Raw genomic sequence first — 20,915 nt, forward strand, 5'->3', positions numbered from 1 at the left:
AGGGGGTGTGGTTGGTTGTTGCAAACTTCTTGATGTGGGAATCCTTTGCTCTTGCAGCTGTTTACATAGGTCAGGTCATGATGTTCCTATAAGCCTCCAACAAGACACATGTTATTCTCTGTTGTGCAACTTTTTATCTCTATATGAATGGAAAATTGTTATACCCTTAAAGGTCAGAGCCTTGAGAATAGGTTGCCCTGTCTATTTCAGGCTGTAGGCAACATTCTTTCACAAAAGGTGCAGAACCAGCAAGACTAAGCACAGGATACAGAGCAGAGCGTTAGAGCCGAAGGAACAGATCTAATAGGGAGTCTGGTCTGTTCTTCCCTATTACACTACCACACATTTTATTTGTATGTTATGTTGGCCTTTATCATATCCTCTTTACATGATCAGTCATTTCCAGTGGACCACATTACTTTCCCTCTGAAATATTGTATTCTTAGGGAAACTCTTGTTTATAGTCCTCTAACACTCCTAGCACCATGCTTATTCTAAGACGGGGCTGAGAATTCAGTGCCTGTGACCACCACTAGCCAGGATGGCTGCTAACTGAGGGCAATAAACTGCTATGAAAGCAAACCAGGATGTGCTCCTCAGCTTGACTCAAAAAAGACACGTGGATAACCCCTCCCAGGAACTGCCTCCCTGGTGGTCTCCTCTGACCCAAGCAGATAACAGCCACTGCCTCCCTATAGCCCTGGAAGAAGTCTTGCTGGGAAGATACCATCTGTGAACTGCCCTCTTCATCTCTCAAGTTCATGCAGAAAAGGCTCATGGGCTAACCTTGAAATGAGTAGCCACAGAATGTCAGATTGCCCTGGGGAACTGGGCAGCAAAGACAGAGCTGAGCGACAGCCTGCCTCCTGGGTTCAAACCAACAAACCCAAGATTAAACCACCTGTCTACCCAGCAAGTTTCCCATTTAATCTAATCATACAAAGATAACCAAAAACACATTTACTTAAAAAACAACAACAATAAAAAAGGTAAAAAAAAAAGGTTAACAGAACATTTGGGAAATGAAGAAAAGAATTAAAAGTTACAAAATTATCTATTATCTCACTGATAGATATCATTAACATGTTGGTATATTTCTTTCTAGTCTTTTTTTTTCTATGTGAAAAGATTTTTCTCATGTAACTAAAACCATAGTTTTGTAACCTGATTTTTTTCACTTAGCAATAACATTTCACTTAATGTTTTTCATGCTATTGAAAATTATGAGAGCAGGATGGTAATGGCTTTATAATATTTCCTATCACAGAGGTACTCTGATAGTATAGCCCCGTTCCTATTACTATTCTGTTCACATGTCAAGTTAATGTTACTAGGGGGTGCAACTGAGAAACCTGCCCCAAATCATTTCATTGAAGTCTTTTTTAGGAAACAGACAAATAGACCCTCTTCCTATTGGAGAAAATAACCATAATTTCTCCTGACAAACCTACATTTCTCAACTATATACCAAAGGCCAGTGTAGCTGACGCTGTTGATGCCCCATCCCATAGCTCCCTTGATCTATTCACCTGTAGGATGGTGGACTCATTCCTTTCCCCCTGACATCTTCTCATCTAAAACCTTTCTCCTTCTCGATCTGGAGGTTTTTTCCAGGATTCAAAGCCCCTGGGGTGATCCTCAACCAATAAGGGCAGAGCTGATGGATACATACCCCCGACTTCCTTGACCCTCCCTGGGAAAGTTCTGAGGCTCATTCTACTCACTTACCTGAAGGTCCCAGTAGGACTAAGCCTCACTTGCCTGCAATGGTAACCCACTTATCACGGGCTTTCCTCCCCTGTTTTGTTAGTCCCATTCCTTCAGAGATGCTTTCTGGGATCCACTTCCAAATAACTGGCTAACCTCAGCCTTGTCTCTAGGTCTGCTTGGGGGAAACCAAACAAAACTAGTTATCTAAAAGCTTGTCTCAAAAAAAGAGTATAGAGGTGGGATACCAATGTCACAACTGGCCAATAAACTACCGCTACTAATCATTCACTCTTGTGGAAAATACAAGAGTTTGCATCACTAGCAAATATCGTCTGAAACCTCCTTCCTTTCTGAGCCATCTTGACGCCCCTTCCACCCTCTTTGAAATGTCTCTCCATGGTTTTGAATATAAACAGAACACCAATCCCCGTTTCTTCAGTGGCCACTCTTTAGAATACACACATTGTTTGCCTTTAGGGCTATTAGCCACCTTCTGTGGTTGTTCTGCAAAGAATACGTACATACAGTAATTTGAAATGTCAGTAGATTTGAACAGACCAAAGTGCCTGCTAAATCTAACCAATAGTTTAATAGTCTTTGTGTATACAGCTGTGGCTTGATCTAAACCTGCAGCCGCCGTCAAGTACCACATAAATAATTTACCGCGGAGTGCTTGAGGCCAATTCATGACGCAATAAATGTTTTAAATAAATTAGAAACCAAAGAGTCTTTGAAAACTTTGACATTCCTCTTTCTACACAAAATAGTGCAAACCTTTCACACATTTCTAGAACATTCTCTACTAGGAAGTGATTAAAGAGCCTATGGCTCATCCTTGCCCCCCTTCTTTGGACCCTCATTTCCCACACTAGTAAACCTTTTTCTTCTTCACTTCTTGCTTTTATGCTATTGAACATTTAGAGACAGATTAAAATCTTTTGAGGCTAAATTATGATACATCTCTCGTTCCCTACTGACACATAATTTAAAAGCATCACAATTCTAAATCACAGAGTGACTGGTAGAAAGACAACGAAGTTCTCATGTTTCCTACTATGAATATTTTGGAGCTTTTTTTGAAACATCAAATATATTTCAAAGATACTTCTTTTCTGGTACCATAGCCATGGGCTGAGTTTGCCTATTCAGCAATGCTATCAGTGACACACCCAAGATTACAGACCATTTTGCAGGGTAGAATTATGAAATAAAAAGCTGGCTGAAGTCCTAAGTCACATATTCAACTACATCCCTTATATATAATAGCCAAAGAATTAAAAGATGCCCTTGGGGGTTGAGTATAGCTCAGTGGTAGACCGCACGCTTAGCATGCACAATGTCCTGGGTTCAATCCCCACTACTTCCATTAAAAAAAAGAGATGCCTCAAATTCGGGCCTCTGGTTAGTATTCAGACAGGTGGTGAATTTATTTTATAGGAAAGTGGCAAGTCTCACCAAGGATGGATATTGTGATGCCAGAACCCCTTCAAAGGAGGGTGTCACCAATAAAACTGAATTAATCTACATACCATCAAACAAATATCCCCAGTAGTTTTTCTACCAGCTATGGAAAACAAGACCTTAAAATAGCCACTAGACAGATCTGGCCTCACAGCCAATTTATCAGCACTCATTCTGGCCAAAAACCTCGGCTGGGTTTGACATCCAGAGGATGAATGGGAGCAGACTGTGCAAACAACTCAAGTGGTCTGATGTAAAGCTCCACATCTTAGGGCTCTCTTGGCTGACAAGTTGAAAAAACTCAACTCAAACTAGCTCAAGAAAAAAAAGGAGTTGGAGAGGTTATGGTTTATGTAACTGGGGAGTCCTGTGTCTTCAGGAAAGTCAGGGAACTGCAGGCAAAGCTGAATCCAGGGGCTCAAACTGTGCCCTTGGGGCAGTACTCCTGTTTGTCCTCCCTCAGCTCTGGGTGCCTGGAGCACTGAGGTAATTCTGCAGGCTGGAGACTCTTCTGTTTCGCTCCAGTAAGCCTTGGGGCTGTCCCTGTGTGGCTCGGCTCGCATCCCATGCCCTCTCCGAAGTCTCAGGCTACTCTAGCCAAGGCTGGGGTTACTCCACACTGTAAATCTGGAGGTGACGCTGCCCACATTCATGTGAACTGAGAATGAGAAAGGGATGGTTCTGCAAGAGATGCCAGTCAAACAAGAAAATGTGTTTACTATGATGCCTTATCCCGCATTATAACATAGGTTGATTGAAAGAAGCAATCATGTCATACATCTTCCTGTTTAAAGCAACTGGCAGAGATCCTCAGCTCCAGCAGGTGTTCATCTCCACTTGTTGATCAAATTATTGACTCAAGTAGAACAATTAAAACCCAGGGAGGGGGGTTCTTTGGAACAAAGGCCATCCATACATAGCACTGTGTGAAGACAAAGGACTCACCCAAGGGCAGAAATTACACAGGCTTTTACAAGTCTTTGTAGGTACCTGCCTATCTCAGAAAGCATTTTAAATTCAAATAGGAGGTCCAATCAGGCTAGGAGACCTGACTCCATCTAGACTAGATACCCAACAACCCAGAACAACATTTTTGAGCGGTGAACTGGGTGAGATGGTTTGAGATGGGTCCTGTATAAAAGGTGACTGGGACTGCGTAGCTACTTACACAATATTTTGATAACCTCACAAGCACTTTTAAGTCCCTAATTTCTCACCAGCCAGTCAACCAAAGCCTTGTGGTAGAGCATTGCAGAAAAAACACCGGGGTGGGTTCTAGTCACCATGCTGCTATTAAAAAAAAGATGTGTGATTTTGGGCAAATCACTTGGTCTCTCTGAGCATCAGTTGCCATATCTATCTATAGAGGGAGGTATTGCTTCTCTTTAAGCTCTGGCATTCTGTAATCCACAATTTACTGAGCTCTGTAACAGCACAGTATCTCCCAGCCTTGGCCGCCCATTAGACATAGTTTGAGAGCTCTAAAAATAAGCCTGATGCCTAGGTCACAACTCAGAGCAATTAAATACGAATTTTAAATGATAGAAGCAGGCATCAATATGTATTTTAAATCTCCCCAGGTGATTCCAGGTGATTTGCAACCAAGGTTGAGAACCACTATCCTGTTGCATTCTGCAACCCTCTGGAAGAGCGAGATGAACAGGGTAAAAAGTGAGCCCTGGCAAAGCAAACCTCCCAGAAACCCTGTCTGCAGCCAGTGTGGCCCTGCAGCTAGTGACATCTGCCACAAGCATTTCACTTCCTGCACTAGAAATTACTGTCTTGTATTGACATGCCTAGTGCCATCTGGCACTCAGCATATTCTAGGGCAACTTTCCAGAATTAGGGTACTATTATTTTTCATGCTGAATTCTTAGTACAAATGGTTTACCTAAAACCATTTCAGCCCAAGGTTATTTTTCACTCTTAAGAGAAAATGTCAAAGTACTCCACATGTTGCATAATGAACTAGGAAATGAGAGACACCCAAGTGATAGTTTAATCATTTTCTTTCTCTTATGTAATAACATATGTTTTTGTTCAATTACATGAATCATCAAATTTGCTCTAACATCAGAATGCAACGAAAAGCAGGGGGAAATCTATGCTTGGCAATTAGCTGCTTTTTAAAAGAAAAAAAATCATAATCAGTTGAACTTTCTATGGTTCAATAATACTAACCAGTATTTATGTCACTTTCAATGATAGGTTGGTCTGTTTCACAGAACCTTTTTTCCTAGGGAAAAAATTGCTATACAATTTCGTGATTCACATCCATACCTCCTGCCACATAATCTCATGTTCCATGCAAGCCTGCCTCCTACGTGCAAGGGCTTGCTTTTCACCTCTGTTGTTTGTTCCTTCTTGTCTCTGCTTTGTGAGCTCTGATGCCCTTTGAAAGTAGCAAGACAGAAATAACTTGGGTTGAAGTTTCAGGAAGTTATCTTGTCTTCATGAAACTCCATTCATTTAAAGACTTCTAAAAATATATCTGACAGGATTAAAAAATATGACATGAATGAAGTCAATGAAAAGGTAAGCCATCTTCACTCGTCCCTTTAAACAAGGAAACATTTTGGTAATTAAATAAAAATAAATGCCTCAGTTGACCAAAGTTAGCTTTATTTACTTTCCTCAGAGACACTCGAACGCATGGGACCTGTTTTTCCTCTTTGGATAGGGATGTCCCTCAGTGTAAACGGGGGCTTGTGCTTCTTTTCTGTGGCTTCAAACCCAGTATTTCCTACACTTTGGTATAGACTGCACTTCTATGGAAATGCTCAAAACCCATCTCTTCTACAAAGCTCTTTCTATAGCAATTTCTCATAACAATTCAGATTTTGGTTTCTCTTAATTAATCGTATTGTCTGATAACACCAGACTCCACTCCCACATGGCAACCCGTGTCTGGGGTTGAGTAGAAATCAATCCTTTTAGAAGGAGGCTGGGTCCCTAATTCACCATTGTCTCTGTCACTCCTACTTCACTTATGTCAGTTACCACTTTCTCTCTGGGGTCTTACACCTAGGAAAGTCTCCATTGTTCTCAGGCTCCCTGAACCCCTCTAGAAGGTTTAAGAAGCTTGTATTACTAGGGTATTCCAGAGAAACAGACCTCCATAGGACAGATAAAGATAGACATCCTGTGTCTTTATATTTATAGATATGTAGAAACACACACATATACATATATATGGGGAGGAGGGGAGAGATATATTGATTGGTTTTGAGGAATTAGCTCATGTGATCGTAGGGACTGTCAAGCCCAAAATTTGTAGGCAGCCTAGAAATTGAGGTAAAAGTTGATCTAGTGGTCTTGAGTTCGAAATCTGGAAACTCAGGCAAGGTCCCTATGTTGCAATCTAGAGGCAGAACTCCTTCTTTGGGAAATTTCAGTCTTTGCTGTTAAGGCCTTCAACTGATTAGATGAAGCCCACCCATACCACAGAGGGTAATCTGCTTTACTTAAAGTCTACTGATCATAAGTGTTAACCACATCTCTAAAAATGCTTTCATAGCAACTCTAGACTGGTGTTTTACAAATAACTGGGCACCACAGTCTAGGCAAGCTGACACGTAAAATTAACCATCACAGACCTGCAGAGAGCAGGGCCCCTTTCTCAGAAATACAAAGTAACTGTACCTCTCACTTCCCTTCAACTTTCCTCCTTCCTTAACCGGGGGGGGGGGGGGGTGGGGGGGCTTATCTAGTCCTGACACCAGAGAGTCTCAAATTCCCCCAAAGTTATTGATGAGATCCTAAGACATCTTCTGTCTGCTGCAGCTGCCCTTCCCTGAGGCCATACATACTGCAAGGCTGAGCTGCCTGGGGTACAAGCATGTACAGGAAACCACACCCTCAAGTAGTATTTCAGAATATCACCTGCCCCCATTACATTCCATCAGTGTTCATCAGTGCTGTTTCAGCTGTGCCCTCTTTTTTCCTTTCCTGCCCAAGTTATAGAAAATTTCCTTCATGGCTTATTGCTAATTCTTCATCACCCACTTATTCTTAAATTTCCCTGATTTCTCCTTACCACCCCCACCTACCTAAAGCTGCTCACTGGAGAGTTCTTGATGACTCATTAGTTATTAGAGTCTCTTGGGTCCACACTGCCTTTGGTCCTCAGCTGCATTTGGGGCTGCTACTGTGCCTTCCTTTTTGACTTTTCTTTCCCTGATCCTCTATTAGCAGGAGAATTATTATCTAACATCTCAAGTACAGCACTCCCCAAAGATTTTCTTCAGCTGGGCTCTCTTCTCTACAACTCCTTGAAAATCTTATCTACCCCCAAACTTCATCATTGTGATAAAGAAGACTCCAAAATGTGCATCTCTAGCTTCAACCTCTCTCATAAGCTCTAAACTAATATTTCCCCCATATTTAGGACCTTTCCACCTTGGTATCCCGCTGGTACTTAAATCTCAGTATGTCAAAAAGTCATTGGATTAAAAGGGGGCCAAAAAAAAAAAAAAAAAAAAAAAGAACCTACAATATGCTACCTAACAAGAGACATGCTTTAGGGCAAAAGACACACATAGATTGAAAGTGAGAGGATGGAAAAAGATATTTCATATAAATGGAAATGACAAGAAAGTAGGGATAGCCATACTCATATCAGACAAAACAGACTTTAAAACATAGTCCATAAAGAAAGACAAAGAAGAGCACTACATAATGATAAAGGGATCAATACAAGAAGAGGACATTACACTCATTAACACATATGCTCTCAATATAGAAGCACCTAAATATATAAAACAAATACTAACAGACATAAAGGGAGAAATTGACAAGAACACAATAATAGTAGCAGACTTTAACACCCCATTGACATCAATGGACAGACCTTCCAGATGGAAAATCAATAAGGCAACAGAACAATTAGAGTTAATTGATACCACATTAAAAAAAAATAAAAAGAATATACTTTTAAAGCACACATGGAACATTCTCTAGGATAGATCACATACTAGGACACAAAACAAACCTCAAAAATTTAATAAGATAGAAATTATTTCAAGCATCCCTTCTGACCACAATGATATGAAACTAGAAATCAACCATGGAAAGAAATATGGAAAAAAATGATAATCCTTGAGACTATATAACATGCTATCGAAGAAAAAAACACCCAATGGCTCAAGGAGGAAATCAGAAAATACCCCAAGACAAACAACTGTGAAAATACAACCTTATAAAATCTATGGAATGCAACAAAAGCAGTTCTAAGAGGGAAGTTCATAGCAATACAAGCCTTCCTCAAGAAATAAGAAAAATCTCATTTTTAAGAGAGGGAGGTAATTAGGTCTATTTATTTAATTTCTGTTTGGAGGAGCTACTGGGGATTGAACCCAGGGCCTTGTGCATGCTAAGCATGCACTCTACCACTTGAGCTATGCCCTCCCCCTAGAAAAATCTCAAATAAACAACTTAACCTACCACCTAAAAGAATTAGAATAAGAAGAACAAACAAAACCCGAAGTCAGCAGAAGGAAGGAATTAATAAAGATCAGTGAGGAAATAAATAAAATAGAGATTAAAAAAAACAAACAATTGAAAGGATCAACCAAGAGCTGTTTTTTTGAAAGATAAACAAAATTGACAAAACTCTAACCAGGTTCACCAAGAAGATAAGAGAGGCAACTCAACAAAATAAGAAATAAAAGAGGAGAAATACCAATTGTACCACAGAAATACAAAAAATTATAAGAAAATACTATGAAGAGTTCTATGCCAACAGATTGGACAACCTTAAAGAAATAGACAAGTTTCTAGAAACATAAAACTCACCAAAACTGAGTCAAGAAGAATCAAATAATTTGAACAGGCCAATCTCTAGAAGTGAAATAGAATCTTTAATTTTAAAAACTCCTTGAAAGTAAAAGTTCAGGACCAGAAGTCTTCATCAGGGAATTCAACCAAAAACATAAAGAAGAACTTACACCTATCCTTCTCAAACTATTCCAAAAGACTGAAGAGGAGGAACACTCCCAAACTCATTTATGAAGCCACCATCACCCTGATGCCAAAACCATACAAAGATAATACCAAAAAAGAAAATTACAGGCCAAAATCTTTGATGAATATAGATGCAAAAAATCCTCAACAAAATATTAGCAAATGAAATCCAACAATACATACAAAGGATCATACACCATGATCAAGTTGGATTCATTCTAGTGTTGCAAGGATGGTTCAACACATGCAAATCAATCAGTGTGATATACCACTGATATAGAAAAGACAAAAAAATTCATGTTCATCACAACAGATGTAGAAAAACCATTTGATAAAATTCAACATCCATTCATGATAAAAAAATACTCACCAAAGTGGGTATAGAAGGTACATATCTCAACATAATAAAAACCACTTACGACAAACCCACAGCCAACATAGAACTCAAGAGTGAAAAGCTCAAAGCCTTCCTGCTATATTCTGGAACAAGACAGGGATGATGCCCACTTTCACTATTTCTATTCAACATAGTATTGGAAGTCCTAGCCACAGCAATTATATAAGAAAAAGAAATAGAAGGTATCTAAATTGGAAGGAAAGAGCTAAAACTGTCATTATATGCAGATAGTATGATACTCTATTTAGAAAAGCCTAAAGACGCCACACAATAACTATTAGAACTAATAAATGAATTAAGCAAGGTAGCAGGATACAAGGTTAATATATAGAAGTCTATTGCATTTCTTTACAGTAACAATGAAATATCTGAAAGAGAAAGTAAAAAAATCCCATTTAAAATTGCATCAAAAAATACCTAGGAATAAACCTAACCAAGGAGGTGATAGACCTATATGCTGAAAACTATAAAAAACTGATAAAGGAAACTGAAGATGATGCAAAGAAATGGAAAGATATCTCATCCTCTTGGATTGGAAGAATTAATATTGTTAAAATGGCCATACTACTTAAACCAATCTACAGATTTACTCTATAAAATTACCCATGATATTTTTCAAAGAATTAGGACAAATAATCCTAAAATTTATATGGAAACACAAAAGACCCAGAATTGCCAAAGCAGTCCTGAAGGAAGAGAATAAAGCTGGAGTCATAACTCTCCCAGACTTCAGACAATACTACAAAGCTACAGCAATCAAAACAGTGTGGTATTGGCACAAAAACAGACACATAGATCAATGCAACAGAAGAGAGATCTCAGAAATAAGCCCACACACCTACAATCAATTAATCTACTACAACAGAGGCAAGAATATACAATGGAGAAAAGATAGTCTCTTCATCAAGTCGTGCCGGGAAAGGTGGACAGCTTCATATAAATCAATGGAATTAGAATACTCTTTCACACCATATACAAAAATAAACTCAAAATGTTTAAAAGACCTAAATATAAGACATGACACCATAAAACTAGAAGAGAACCTAGGCAAAACATTTTCTAACATAAATTGTAGCAATGTTTTCTTAGATCAGTCTTCCAAGGCAAAAGAAATAAAAGCAAAATTAAACACGTGGGAGCTAATCAAACTTAAACGCCCTTGCACAGCAAAGGAAAACTATCAACAAAACAAAAAGACAGTCTATGGAATGGGAGACAATATTTGCAAACGATGCAACTAACAAAAGGTTAATTCCCCAAATAAACAAAGAGCTCATACAACTCAATAACAAACAACCAAACAAAAACAAACAATCCAATCAAAAAATGGGCAGAAGACCTAAACAGATATTTCTCCAGAGAAGACATACAGATGGCCAACAGACACATGGAAAGATGTTCAATATCGCTAATTATTAGAGAAATGCAAATCAAAACCACAATGAGGTATCACCTCACACAGGTCAGAACGGCCATCATCAAAAAGTCTGTGAGTAATCAGTGCTGGCAAGGTTGTGGAGAAAAGGGAACCCTTCTATACTGTTGTTGGGAGTGTAAATTGGTGCAGCCACTATGAAAAACAGTATGGAGGTTCCTTAAAAAACTAAAAATGGAGCTAATATACGATCCAGGAATCCCACTCTTAGGTATATATCCAGAAAAGATACATGCTCCCCAATGTTCATACCAGCACTATTTACAAAAGCCAAGCCATGGAAACAACTCAAATGCCCATCAATAGATGATGGACTTAAGAAGATGCAGTATAAATATACAACAGAACATTACTCAGCCATAAAAAGAATGAAATATTGCCATTTGCAGCAACATGGATGGATCTAGAGAATATTATACATAGTGAAGTCAGATAAAGAAAGACAAATGTTACATGATATCACTTATATATGAAATCTAAAAAATAGTACAAGTGAATTTATACACAGAACAGAAACAGACTCACAGATATAGAAAACAAACTTATGTTTACCAAAGGGGAATAAGGAGTATGGGATTAATAGATACAAATGACTGTTCATAAAAGAGATAAGCAATGAGAAGTTATTGTATAGCACAGGGAACAATAGTCAATATCTTATAATAACCTATAGTGGAAAATAATCTGAAAAAACTTATATACACATATAACTGAATCACTTTGCTGTACACCTGAAACTAACACAATATTGTAAATCAACTATACTTCAATTAAAAAAAACATGTATTGTCTCTTTGCCAAAACATATTGTGTACGTGTGTGTGCACTCCTGATACTGAACTCTCTATGAAGGTACCATATTTTCCAAGTACTTGGGTTTCAACTCTAGGGGTACTTTCTGACCATTGTCTTGTCCTGGCCCCCACATCCACCTCATTCCCAAGCACTGTTTATTCCACCACTATGTTATCTTGAATCTTTCTCACTGTCCCTGCCTTTCATGTTCTCACTGCCACTGTCCTGGGGGGTGAAGGCCTCCTCATCTCTCATCCCCTCCACCTGACTCCACCAGCAAATGAGCTTCCTTGATGTTCCTAAACACACCTGGTTTCTCTCTCACCATGCCTTTGCTAAGGTCCCTTCCTCTGCAACCCCCTTTCAGGAAGTTACCCTTGAACCTGTAGACAGTGCTCTGCCATTTTGTCATTTTACCATATTGCCTTGTAGCAATTTGTGCACTTCTAATTTTTCATTATGACTTTAATTTGTCTTGAAAGCCCCTGTAGCGATAAAGAGTTTATAATCTGAAAGGACAAATAAGCTGCATTCACCAGCATAAAGTGTTGTTCATAGAAGGCACTTCATAGGTATTCGGAGAAAGAAGACAAGTTTTCATCTTGTTTCCTTTCTGAAATTTAAACTAAAGGTGAGGACTTTCCTTTGTACTCTTCTATTCTTACTCTCATTTCAAGCCCAGGTTAGGATGGAACACATCGATCTCAATAAACCTCTTTTACTTGAGGGACTCATGGTCTTAAGAAGACCTGGAAAAAGTAACCCTGCCTTGAGGCAGGAAAATATCTCAACTAGAGACAGCAAACTGGTGGCCACATACTGATTGCAGATATTCTTTGATGATCCTCCTAAGGTTTTAAACATTTTTAAACTAATTGCTTAATGTTCAGTAAATCAGAAGTTTGCATGCAAAGGCTGGATATCTAGCTTTTCTTGAAAAACAGTGACATCTAGCAACATTGGACCTGTATTCCCACTGGATGACAGCTGGCTTCTGCTGATTCAAGTGTCCCCCTCACACACTTGCGACAAGACCTAGACTCTTCAATTTGCTACATTTTCTTCTCACCCTATTTAAAGTCCCAGCCTGATCCCAATAGACACAGGATTTTGGAATCCCTGATCTAAGTCATTCAGGACGATAACTTCACTTTATAGCCCACCCACCAGTGGGGCTCTTCCTGTGAAAACACGCTAAGGAGTATTCCAGACTTCACCCTGACCCCCACCTCCGGGCTGACCCGTGAAGGCCCACTTCAGAGGGGCCAGTGGAGCCACTCCCTACATCAGTTCTTGCCTCTGACCTCATCCCCTTTCCGTGGCCTTTCTTCTCTTGTTTCAAGTGAAAGCAAGCCAAGACCCTAAATTAAAACAAGCTTTCATCCTCACTCTCCTTAAAGAACAGATGAGAGTGACGACTGCCAACCCATCTCAAGTGCAAGTACCCCTCCAGAACAAACACTCACAGCCATCTTACACAGTGCAAAAGCCCAGGGCTGTGCGGGGAAACGAAGGGAATTTCCCAAGTTAAGCAAGGATTCAGCACTAGTGGTTCCAAAAGTGCTTTTAGATAAAATGTGAAAGTTCCAGATGCCCTCTGGGTATTCTGTTTATAAAGCAGATATTCAGGGACTCCCAGGAATCTTCCAGATGATTAACTGAATTTACCTCTTTTCATCCAGATACTTCGTTCGTTAACTAAAAACTCAAGTCTCCGTAACTGAGCAAGACTGTGCTCTGTGAATAGACCCAACTCCTCTGAGTCTTTATAGGAACAGAAACCCAACTGATGAACATGAACCGTAAATTGCCGGGTGGGGCCCCAGCTAAGATGAAAAGTAAAATTGGGCAAGTCTTCAACTGGAAGTGTGTGTTCAATTAATGTATCATCAAATTAAATTCCTCAGGTTTTACTGTAACCTGATTCACCCACAGCTAGTCTTTTCTGAGAAAGAAAAAAATACACATATATACACACACACAAACACACATACTGAACATACACTGATTAACAATTGTACATACATTGGTTAAGATTTGTCAACTGAAAAAAATATGTACAATCTAAAAGCTGAGAGTTCTGTTTTATTCGGCGGACTTTCTGAGCACTCGAGCCCAGGAAGTGGCCTCTCAGATGGCTCTGAGGGACAGCTCCCAAGAGGTAGGGGAGGAGCCAAGATATATAGGCGTTTGGGCCACAAAGACCAGGTAGCGGAACATCAAAAGATTACTGTTAACTAAAGAAAACCAGATATCCCAAGTTAAGGAATTTAGTGCTTTTCTATGTACGGGAAGATGCAAGATTCTGGACTCATTGAAATCATTCCTTTGATATGCACCTGGCTGTCTAGGGCCAGTGTCCTGTTCTTCCACATCCTGAGTCCCCTCAGGGGGCACCTTGGGGCTGGCTGCAGTGACCGGGCTGCCTGCTGGTCTCCATCCTGAGTTCCCTCCGTCTCACTGTCGGGGTGGTGGTAGTGGCTGATGACTTGATGGCCCCAGCATGATTGTTAACTGATATGGCAGGCAATATTTTTCAATCACAGATTTGACTATGCTTTTCTTCTTCCAGAACCTTGGAAAAACACAGTTAGATGTGTCAGGAGCATATTACCTAGGTTGTTTTTAATACAAACAAGGAGTGAGATGCTGTCACCTTTCCAGGTGCCTCAACTCTAAAGTAGCAGGTGCATCTCTGGTTAAAACTCTCTCCTTAGCCTGATTTGTAGCCAGCAATGTACTTTACACAGTTTCCTAGACATGTGTTATTCTGAGGAACTATATGCAATGCAGTGGGGGAGGCACTGGAGGGACTAAAAGTCACTGATATAATTCACCAGCACCTCTGCCTCTCGCGAGTGCAGGGGCAGCACACAGCACGGGGCCCTTTGCTGTTGGGGGAAGCTGGGGTGCTGGGCAGACTCAGGCCAACCTGTCTTCGGCACTGGCAATGGGCATGGGAGGCTCAGGCAGACCCAAACAAAGGCCCTGCTCCCACATGCAGTTACCTGGTGAGAGCAATGACAGTAATAAAAAAAAATAACACAAGCACATCCAGTTCTGGGCCTCTGCAGGACTGAGCATCAGCTGGGGCTCCTTGCTTCAGAGACATTAGCTAAGTGCTAACCTAGGTGGGGGCTTGCTCTATACCCTTACCTCCTCCTCCCAAGGCACTGACTTCACACATCCAGTGTGTGCCTTGCTGTTCTCTCTGGTGGGGAAGTCTTGGCTCTGGCCATTTCTCTCTCCCCACCCCTCTGTGTCTGCTCAGCCCTGTGAGCCAGAGCTCACAAACCGGCAGCCCAGGGGCTGGATCCTGCCGGCAGGAAGGATTTGTTCATCCGCAAAGTGTTTTGTTGGCTCACTCTTTTCACCCAGCCACTCCACATGCCCTGTAGATGAGCGTTCCCCCTGTGAATGAAAAAATATTACCTGCCATATCAGTGAACAAAGGATGTTGCAGCTGTGATGACATCACATTGCAGCTGGAGAGGGTGTGGAGGAAAGGGAACCTTCCTACACTGTTGGTGGGAATGAAGTTTGGTGCAGCCATTATGGAAAACAGTATGGAGATTCCTCAAAAAACTAAAAATAGACTTACTCTATGATCCAGCAATCCCATTCCTTGGCATATATCCAGAGGAAACTCTAATTTGAAAAAAATACCCGCACCCACAATGTTCATAATAGCACTATTTACAATAGCCAAGACATGGAAGCAACCCAAATGTCCATCAATAAATGACTGGATAAAGATGTGGCATATATATACATAATATATATATATATATATATATATATAATATATATAAAAAATATGTGTGTGTGTGTGTGTGTGTGTGTGTGTGTGTGTGTGTGTGTGTATGATAGAATACTACTCAGTCATGAAAAAGAATAAAATAAGGCCACTTGCAGCAACATGAATGGACCCAGATTATCATACTAAGTGAAATAAGTTAGAAAGAGAAAGACAAATAGCGTATGATATTACTTATATGTGGAACCTAAAAAATGACACAAATGAACTTATTTACAAAACAGAAACAGATTCACAAACACAGAAAACAAACCTATGGTTACTATAGGGGAAAAGGCAGGGGATAAAGTGGGAGTTCAGAATTTGCTGATACTAACTACTATATATAAAATAAATAAACAACAAGGTCCTACAGTATAGCACAGGGAACTATATTCAATACCTTGTAATAGCCTATAATGTAAAAGAATATGAAAAGGAATATATATATATATAAACTGAATCACTCTGCTGCACATCAGAAATTAACAGAAAATTATAAAATTACTATACTTCAGTTTAAAAAAAAAAGGCATCACGTTGCACCTGCCCCAACAGTAAGCCCTGAAGGAACTCAGGATGGAAACAAAAAGGCCACCTGCTGCCCAGCCCTCACCGCTGCAGCCACCCCAACGATTCCTCCTGAGGAGATTCAGGATGGGAAGAACTGGACACTGGCCCTAGACAGCCAGGTGCATATCAAAGGAATGATGTCAATGAGCTTAGACTCTTGCATCTTCCCATATATAGAAAAACCCTAAATTCCTTAACTTGAGATATCTGGTTTTCTTTTATGAACAGTAATCTTTTAATGTTCTGACTGCCTGGTCTTTGTGGCAAAAACTCCTATATATCCTGGCTCCTCCCCTACCTCTTGGGAGCAGTCCCAGAGCTATACAAGTGGCTGTCTTCCCAGGCTTGAAGTCCTTAGAAATGTCCACTGAATAAAACATAACTCTCCACTTTCACGTCGTGCATTTTCTTCAGTCAACACCCACAACCTTCAATGCCTGGCTTCCCTCTTCACTGGCTCCTGTCTGTCTTGGAGGTGAGGGCAAGGCCCCCACTTCCCTGCCCCTTCAACGCCTGGCTCCAAGGTCCTGACTCTGCACCTTCCAGCCACCACTCCTGACTTCCTTGTGGGCTCCTCCGCCGGAGTCTCACTGTCTCACCACACGGCTTTGTTCCTGTTAAGGGTAGAGCACCCGTGTCTTCTCAGTCTATTATGTCAGTATGTGCTTTCCTTCCTATTGGAAACTGTGAGCTCCTTGAAGACATGAACTTCAGGTATTTTCATACAGGGTGCTTTTAAGGGGTGTTATGACAGTACCATGGAGATGGAGTGGGCAAGAGGACCGGAAGAGAGAGGGAAACAGTTTTGAAGAACCAGCTCCTTTCTTTTCATAACGTCCTTCATGACGTACAAGAGATTCATTCTCCGCATTCCTCAGGCAGGAGACTGAGGCCCATGGACTGTGATGGAATCACCCACAGGCCATCTGTGGGTGGAGCCTGGATCTGAGCCTAGACTTTCAACTCAAGAGTGCTTTCTGTTAAGTTGTCTGGTCTTCTTTTGACCTATCCAGATATTTCCCTAGAAGCAAGAAGCAGCAAAAGCAGTATATTTTATGTTGGATAAAGTGGGAAAAAACCAACGGAAACTTCCCTTTCTGTCACTTACAAGTGGAATCTAAAAAATGAACTTATTTACAAAACAGAAACAGACTCACAGACATAGAAAACAGTTACCAGGGGAGAAAGAAGGGAGGGGTAAATTAAGAGTCTGGGGTTTGCAGATACTAACTACTGTATATAAAATAGATAAACAACAAGGTCCTACTGTACAGCACAGGGAACTATAGTCAATACCTTGTAATAACCTATAATGAAAAAGAATACGAAAAAGAATATACATACATAGAACTGAATCACTATGCTGTACACCAGAAACTAATACAACATTGTAAATCAACTATACTTCAATTTAAAATTTAAAAAAATAGAACAAAACAAGAAACCTTCCCTGTCATTCATGGTGGAGGCAAATAAGGATGAGAACAGATGAGTCAAATGGCTCAGCAGACCTCCATTTTCCTTGTGTGCCCCTATTACACCCGGAGGAAGGGTCCAGAACTCTGTGTGCCTCATTCCGTCCCCAAGCACTTACTGAGTGCTTAGAGTGTGCTAAGCACATGGTTCAAAGTTTCTAATGAAGTAAGCCAACTTGGAGACATTCTGAACTATGGAATGCCAGCCTATTTTGCCTGGCAGGAAAATCTGCTGTTTTCTTCCTTATTTTCACTGCTCTAGGAAAAGCGTAAGAATGACAAATTTACTCCCACCCCTGCCCCTCCCCTCAGTGAAGTGGAGGTGGGGCAGGAGAACTGATGATGACCATCAAGGCTTCCTGCCAGCTCTGCTGGTGAAAGCTGGGCTCATTTTAATTTTGTCCAGTAAAATCAAGACAGGGGATTTCTTTTTCTTTTTAGTGGAGGTACCAGGGATTGAACCCAAGACCTCACGCATGCTAAGCACACGCTGTACTACTGAGCTATACTCTTCCCCCTTGACATGGGGTTTCTTGAACTGAATCTTTACCAGTAACAAGAGGAGAGGACAGGGTCCTTGTTAGGAGGAAGGGGAGTTAAGGTGCAGTTTTATTGTTTAATCTCTTTTGGGTAGGACCAGAGCAGGCAGGCACTTGGTCACAGCTGAGTGGGAAAACTCTATGCCTGGGGTGGTTTGAGGTCTCCAACATTACCCTGAGAGTAGAACACAGCACTTGGTGCCAAGACCTCGTTCTCAGAAGCCAGGTCAAGCCAGGCCTCATTCCGGGCGAGGCCAGGACCAGCTGCAGAGCTGGCATCGGAATGTCCACTAATTCTTCGAGTGGCATATCTCGGTGTACCAGGACTCAGTCAAGCTGGAGCATAGCAGGAAGATGAGCTGGGGATTCACCTGAGCTCTAAAGGGTGAGGCTCCGAATTCCGTGAAATCCCAGTCATTAAAACAACCTTGGGCAGCTTCTCAGTCTTCCAAATAATCTCTCTACTTGTGCCCAGTTCAGGACATGCCTTCCCTTTTATCACATATACATGTGGGGTGACACGTTCTCTACTGACTGGCTCCTGTTAGGTAATAGTGTGTTCCAATGACTTGATAAGATGCCTAGGTGATGGCTCAAGGGTTAAAGATTTAGATTCTGTTCAAATGCATATATCTCTAGGAAGAGTCTACTTGGACTAGCTAGCAAGGGGAAGGTTTGTTGAATTGAATGATTTGATTAGACAATCCATTAATGTGCTTCAAAACTCAAAATGATATAGAAAGTACCCATTGAAAAGTCTAACCTCCTCTTCCCCACCATCACCTCATCCATCCCACTCACCACCCCATAAAGTAACTGTTTTACTTGTTCCTCAGTATCCTTCCAGGGTTCCTTTATGCAAATACAAGCAAATATGAAAATACATTCATCCACCCCTTACACAAAATGTAGTCAGCTATGTTCACTGTTTTGCATTTTGCTGGCAATCATTCTCTGTCAGTTGACTGAAAACTTCCTCACCCATTTTTGTAGCAGTGTACTGTTTTGGTGGTTCCATCACAGTTCATTGAACTGGTCCTCGGTCCTCTATCGATGGTCCCTTTGACTGTGTTCAGTCTTTGCTATTACAAAACAGGGCTGCAATGGAAAATACTGTACCTACATCCTGTCATATATATGCAAATCTACGAGTAGGAAAATTCCCAGGAGTGACATTGCTGGATCCAAGAGCCGATGCATTTGTAGTTCTGAGGGCTACAACCTAATTGTCTTCCACACAGCTGGCCCATGTGGCCCTCACAGGCATCACAGGAGAGTGCCTCTTTGTGGGGCGGGGAGGGTGGGGGGATGTTTGGAGAGAGATGGCTCCCTGTGCAGGGGCAGCTCTGACTACGCCCCGTGAGAGAGGTGAGAGGCGGCAGATTGTTCTGTGCTGTGCTAAACCGAAAAGCCCTGGAGTGAGGCTCAGGGATGCCAAATCCACTGGAGCTACTCTGGGTCTTAGAAAGTGCCCTGTAGCGTGGTTGCACTTTGGAAGACCTCTTCCAGGACAGAACTTGAACAGCTGCTTAGACTCTTAGATGAAGAACTCAAAAATGATTTGATATCTTCAAGGCCGGCTTTTGAGCTTTCGAGCCTTCCAGTGTCAGTGGCTCAAACCCCTGTTAATGGCAGGAAGGCAGCGGGACCGGGTCAGGATTCACATGTCCTTTCACCTCTGCCTTTCTGAGCTTCCCTGGGCAATGGGATCAGTGACCCTGCCCTGCATTTCTCTCAGGGGGGTCTAGGGAATTGGATAATGTGGATGGAAGCCCCTCTCAAACTGTAAAGCTCTCTCCAATGTGGGAGTTATTATACCTGAAAGGCAGTGTCCCACCAAAACGCTGAGGACTGTGGATCGGGCAGGGCAAATGAATGAAAAGCAGGTTATGAGAAACCAAGTCACATGGGTCCCTAGGGTATAACCTGGGTCACTTGGGGAGAATCCACGAGCCAGCCTGTTCTACACGCTGCAGACCAGTGCTCTGACTGGAAACACCCTGAGCCCTTCCCCAACGCTGCTTGGCCTTCGACAAGTTGATCACGGACAGAAGGACATTCTGTTTCTTCAGTGTCAGAGGCTGACTCATTTCCCTCTCCTCTGCCACAAGCACAAGGACCAAAGGCGGTCCCTCCATCCAGAGACAGCAAACGACTCAGAGCGCAGCGTCCCTCCGGATCAGTGGTGGGGAAAATATATCTATGAATATTCATCCACTACTCATTTAGGAGTGTACTGTGTAAAGACCTTTTGAAAGCTGATGAGAATTGGCATAAAAGAGTTTGATTAATTCCTGAGTCAGCTGGCCCCCACCCCAGAACACATGCAATGGTTGTCATAGAGAACGGGTTTACAAAGAAAATGTGTCTGCAGATGTGTGGGCTTGGCACTGCCGCAGCCTCCCACTCTCCAGCAAGAATGAAACAGACTCTCGGACTCGGCTGGGCCCTTACAAACGAAGCCACAGATCCAGGAACCAAACTAAACTTCAGCTCCCTGAGGGAGCATCCTCAATGCTCACATTTTCTAAGATGTCAGTTCTGACGATGAGGGACCTCTACCTGAAAATATCCCCTTTCCTATCTCCCTACTCTGCTCCCTCCCATCTGTGACAGATCGTTGCAGACCCTCTCACCTCCCGGTGAAGGCTTCCCCTACTGCTCTGTCCCATGGGGATGCTTCATTCTGCAGTCACTGAGCAGCTTGTCGGGACCTCCCATGAGGAAATGAACTGCACACCTTGCCATCTTGCCGTGGCTCCCTGCATTGGTG

The sequence above is a fragment of the Camelus ferus genome, chromosome 3, assembly GCF_009834535.1.
Source record: "Camelus ferus isolate YT-003-E chromosome 3, BCGSAC_Cfer_1.0, whole genome shotgun sequence".
Taxonomy (NCBI): domain Eukaryota; kingdom Metazoa; phylum Chordata; class Mammalia; order Artiodactyla; family Camelidae; genus Camelus; species Camelus ferus.